The 5,519-nt window shown below is 45.3% G+C and overlaps 1 long non-coding RNA gene across 1 annotated transcript; it reads right to left on the bottom strand.

Annotated features, from left to right (window-relative positions):
* Positions 1-207: 207 nt before the first annotated feature.
* Positions 208-1,262, bottom strand: LOC133740722 (uncharacterized). The gene is made up of 2 exons (XR_009861383.1): positions 540-1,262; positions 208-461 (listed from the first exon to the last, which is right to left on the bottom strand). It is a non-coding gene; the product is annotated as an uncharacterized LOC133740722 (long non-coding RNA).
* Between the last annotated feature and the right edge of the window lie 4,257 nt (positions 1,263-5,519).

Below are 5,519 nucleotides of genomic sequence, written 5' to 3'. Positions count from 1 at the left end.
AACTAAGAAAGTACTTTAAGTGTTACTATTTCATTAACTTTAATGGAAAATCTCTTCTTTTAACTTTATGGCATAAAGTCCCCTATTGATACCCATTTCTGCCTCGATATGGCAGTATCCATATCTCTTATTTTTTTTTCATATCAACACTTCTTTGAAAGAGCTCACCGAGTTAACCATGACTACACTTCCAAAATTTACAACAGATTCACTCCTTTAATTAAACAAAACCAATCCTCTAAGCTCATTTACACTCGTTCATTCATGCCAAGTTTCCGACATAATTGATATTGCACAGAACCAAGTTTCGTTTCGCGTATTCAATAAAACCACATCTTCAATTTACATAATCAGACCAAGGCAATACATATCTAAGATACCCGGACCCTTACCACAACTTCTTTTCCAAATAGGAACCAATTCCTCATAGCTGCATCTCATCACCTTTAACCTTTCGGATCCTAGCAGGTAAAACACAATCAATAATCAACCCATCACCAATCTTTGTATCCAAATCAGAAACTGCAGAATGTCCTTACCGTATCTGAATTCGATCAAAGCTATCCCAATAGCTCACCTTCTCCATAAACTTCATATCGCAGATTCATAAACCTCACACAGTCCAATCAATAGAATTAGGGATTTCATTCCACTTAAACCAGAAACTCCAATCAGAAGGGGAAACACGAACATTACCTAATAAGGGCGATCTGAAGCTCCAGCAGCCGTGAGCGGCGAAGCTAGGGGTTTCTCACGAGCCAACGGTGGCGCGTGCGGCGCGAGGTGGTTCTGGTCAGAGTTAGAGGTCGGGGCCCTAGGGTTTTGGGGTTTGACAAGGCGCTGATCCCATTCTTGAAGGTGGTTTCGCTCGATTTGGACTGGAGGCCAGAAAACGAAGACATGCAGATTCGATGCCATCGGTGGTGGCGTGTACGGCGATTCTCCAGCGTCGGTTGGGGTAGCTGCCTTTGGGTTTTGGTCTCCGTAGTCCACTGAGTTGAGCGGTGGTGGTGGTGTGGCGAGGCGGTAGCCGGAATCCGAAGGGAGGTAGCGACAGTGGCGTCGCGGTTCGGAGGATCGCAGGTGGAGGCCGGAGTCGATGCATGTCGATGGTGAGGCTTGGGCTTGGGTTGGTTTTGGATGCTGGTTCGATTCCTGGTGACGGTTTTGCTAGGTGGTGGTCTGAAATGGTGTTTTCCGGCGCTGGCAGTAAGAGGACGAGAGAGAGGTCGGGGAGAGAGAGGGAAGGGAGGACGCGGCTGCAAGGGAGGAAGGAGAAAAATGAGGCTAGGGTTTTCACAATTTCCTATTTATACTAATGTGAGCGAAATACCCATTTTGCCCTTGCGATGAATTACGAAACCCTTCTAGCTAATTGTTTTCGGTTTGAGGCTTGTAACTTTTCTTTTATTCGTTTTTCGTCGGAAACTTGCTAAGTTAATTCTCGACTTTGTACTAGGCCCAAAACTCGATTTTCTAAAAACTCAAAATCCAAAACTTTGTTACAACTCGATTTATCGTCTTCAAAAATTCAACAAATTGTCGCCTCACTAAACTTCTGTAACCTTCTAGGCCCAAATGAAAGAATCTCAGCCCAAACTTAAATTATAAGGCCCAAATCGAAGTCTCGACACCGAATTGGTCTCCAAGGTCAATTTCTTCACTTAAATCACCTGGCGAAAAATCTTATTGGCAAAAAATTACCTTCAAAATTTTCAGGGGCTCACAAATTTCAACTCCAACCTACTTCAAATCGGCATAAGATAAGTAAAATGCTATATCTCAATACACGCTCATACAATTAGAGCTATTGCCATGCTTTTACATGCTTTTACTACTTCTAAGCATGCCTACAATATATTTAACTTGATATGCATTTACATGCTTCTATGACTTTAAGCATGCGTACACTATGTATCGATGTTACTAGTACGTCTACCATGCTAGATATGCCATGCTTTATGTCGCCATGACCTCTAAGCATGTTTACAACAATATCGAAAATGTTATTAGCAACTTTACTACTAGTACATGTTATACACATACCATGCTTAAATCAATTTAATGTGACACTCACTTAAACAAACTATGCCACATCTAGAGGCTTGTGGCACCTATGACTTAATTAAACATGCCCGGATAAATGAATTGCTTAGGTTACGACTTGCTTGGGTATCGAGCATGGCCACGACTTGCTTGGGCCACGCCCCGCATGCTCGCACAGCGCCAACCCGCTCAACTACACCCAACTTGCTCGAACACAACCTAACTCGCTCAAACACATCCAACATGCTTTAATTAAGTTCCAGGTTCACAATGCTTCATAGCTTTCACCGGGAGCTACTCCCAAAAATTTTATATGGACACCCATCACACTTGCAACTATCTAATATGCATGTCACATGACCATAAGATCCATATATTATTTCTTGCTATACTTATTCGTCATTGTTCATACAATTACAAACTTTACATGTACTCTATATGTAAACATATGGTCTAGCCTCCGGGCACCATACTTTGTCAAACTCTCCCCACGGGAAAAATGACCTAAACAGGTCTAGACTCCATGAGTCTGTGGTCCATGACCAACCGCCAAGCGGTAAGGCAAACGCCTCATAATGACGATGACCGCCACGCGGCATTGCAGTCAAGTTTTTCTCCTCTGGGAAAGAGTAAAGGGAACGGTTAACGCAGCCACGGCAGCCATTGATCCGGCAGTTAACCCCCGACGCTTGGGTATCAAAGATTAGGTTCGCTACCTAACACACCGAGCTTCCAAGCTCTTGCCTCAGCGACAACCCTGAGCTTTCACGCTCTCGCCTCAGCGGCAACCCCGAGCTCCGCGCTCGCGCCTTAGCAGCAACCTCGAGCTTTCAAGCTCTCGCCTCAACGGCAACCCTGAGCTTTCACGCTCTCGCCTCAGCTGCAACTCCGAGCTCCGCGCTCGCCCCTTAGAGGCAACCTCTAGCTTTCAAGCTCTCGCCTCAGCGGCAACCCCGAGCTTCGCGCTCCTGCCTTCACGGCATCCCCGAGCTTCACGTTCACGAGCTCTCACGCTCACGCCTCCGCGGCACCCACGAGCTTCGCGCTCATGCCTTCACAGCATCCCCGAGATTCCCGCTCACGAGCTCTAACACTCACGCCTCTACAGCACCCCCGAGCTTGGCGCTCATGCCTTCCCGGCAACCATCGAGCTTCCCGCTCATGCCTTCCAAGCAACCCACGAGCTTCCCACTAACGAGCTCTAACGCTCACGCCTCTACGGCACCCCCGAGCTTCCCGCTCATGCCTTTCCGGCACCCTCGAGCTTCCCGCTCATGCCTTCCAGGCAACCCCGAGCTTCCCGTTCACGCCTTCCCGACACCCCCGAGCTTCCCGCTCACGCCTTTCCGGCAACCCCGAGCTTCCAGCTCACGCCTTCCCGGTACCCCCGAGCTTTATTAATGGAACATTGAATTCTTCTACCATTTGTCGTTTGCAACAAATCGAATTCTTTTCGCATTCCATTAATACGAGCGAAAACCAAACAAACACAAGCGTTTGCGTATTCTTCGTTCATGAGATACAAACGCTTGCCTTCATGGCACTCATGCAACTTACACCAACCGTAACCTCGTCAACTCAACCTCGTTCGTTCTCTTTCAAGCACCACGCGCATCATATGCAATTCATATGCTTATTTGTGATATGTTCACACAACCATACGCGTCCTCGAGTATACATATGCTTATTTGCAATTCATATGATTATACGTCATAATTGATCGTACTCGGCGCCATTCACATGTATACATCAACATGTATCACGCACCTCATACATTCGTATATGCCAATGCATATCAATGCAACTCACATACGTTGCCCAATACAACAAGCATCCTACGTGCGCATGTTCCTATATTTGTTTTACAGGTTGAAGAGTCCCTTCTTGCTTACGGAGTTCGGGGACTTGTAGGGGCTAGGCGCCTCTCGGAGGTTACTTATGCTTGATGACATCATATGTATAACTCCCCAACCAAGAAGCCCCTCTTACTTGGGGACTTCGGGGACTTGTACATACCTCCAACAATATGGAGGATTTGCTACATCACCAAGCATAAGTAACACCCTCTTTGGGGGACCCACAAGCCATGGTGGGACCCAACCGCGACATGCATCCCGTAGCCCGATGTTTAAGCTACGCCACGGTAGTCGGAAGCGGTCAATACCTCGCCGGAAAGCCACCTTCCCGGCCTTGCCAAGTTGCCTCCATAATAAGCCTTTCTAGACTAGAATGGGACTTCTTGTCCCACATTGAAGAAAATGTAAAGGAAGGAGCCTCCCTTCCCTATAAAAGGAGACTCCTTCCCACTTACTCAACATCCCATTACATCCTCATGTAATCCTCTTGGGCCGCAAGACCCAACACACATAGTTAAACATTTCAAGTGGACGTAGTCTCCCGCTAAGGCGGGAGACGAACCATTATACTTCTTGTGTCTCTCTCACTCTCTCTTTCTCTATATAACGTTAATTAGGCCCTCTCAGTCACTAACATTAACACATGGTTAAAAGAAGCATTAGGTTGTAGCACTTGCTTAGTGAAAGAACATTCTCTACATAGATGCACCATAGTCTCCACCTCATTTTCACAAAGAACACATATCATAGAATCCAGTTCCACCCTTTTAGAAGCTAAACAATCCAATGATGGCAATATATTGTGACAAACTTTCCAAATGTGAACTTTAGTAGAATTCAGGACTAGAGTTTTCCAAAGCTTCTTCCAAAAGTTTGAATCAATAGGAAGAATAATAGGAACACTTGAGAAAGAGTGACTATAGGCAAAACGGTATGCAGTCTTAACTGGAAATTTACCATTCCCTTCGAGTCTCCAAGCCAAGGTAATGCACGAACACTTAATGGTATGGCCAAAATTGCCTCGGCTTCTCCATGAATAAAATTGTTACGTACCTCAGTTTCATTCCTAACACCAGGAGACAATATAAATTGTCTAACTTTCAAATCTGCATCCACCACCGAAGTATCTGAAGTAGGTGTAAAAGAGGTTAACCTCGGTATCCAAGGGTCACTCCATACAGAGACATTACTTCCATCTCCAATTTGTCAATATGAACCTTGACGGATTAAATCTCTTGTAGAGAAGGTGCTCCGCCATGAAAATGGGGGAGAACTATGCGGGATAGCTGACCAAAAAGAATGCTCCGGAAAATATCTAGCCTTATAAATCAAAGCAATTAGGGAATCTGGATTATTCATCACCCTCCACGCTTGCTTTGCAAGCAAAGCACTATTAAATTCTGATAAACTATGAAACCCTAGGCCACCATCTTCCTTAGAGTTGCAAATTAAGAAAATCCCAAGACTTCCAATGGATTTTACGTTTGTCCAACGTACTTCCCCGCCAAAATCTAGCACACATTTGATCCAAATCTTCACAAAATTCTTTGTAAGTTGGAACACACTCATTGCATAAGCGGGGAGAGCCTGAGATACTACCCTAATTAAAATGTCTTT

Source organism: Rosa rugosa, chromosome 3 (genome assembly GCF_958449725.1).
Source record: "Rosa rugosa chromosome 3, drRosRugo1.1, whole genome shotgun sequence".
Lineage (NCBI taxonomy): Eukaryota > Viridiplantae > Streptophyta > Magnoliopsida > Rosales > Rosaceae > Rosa > Rosa rugosa.
The sequence above is the reverse complement of the archived record's forward strand: the minus strand, read 5'-3'. Positions and strand labels throughout refer to the sequence as shown.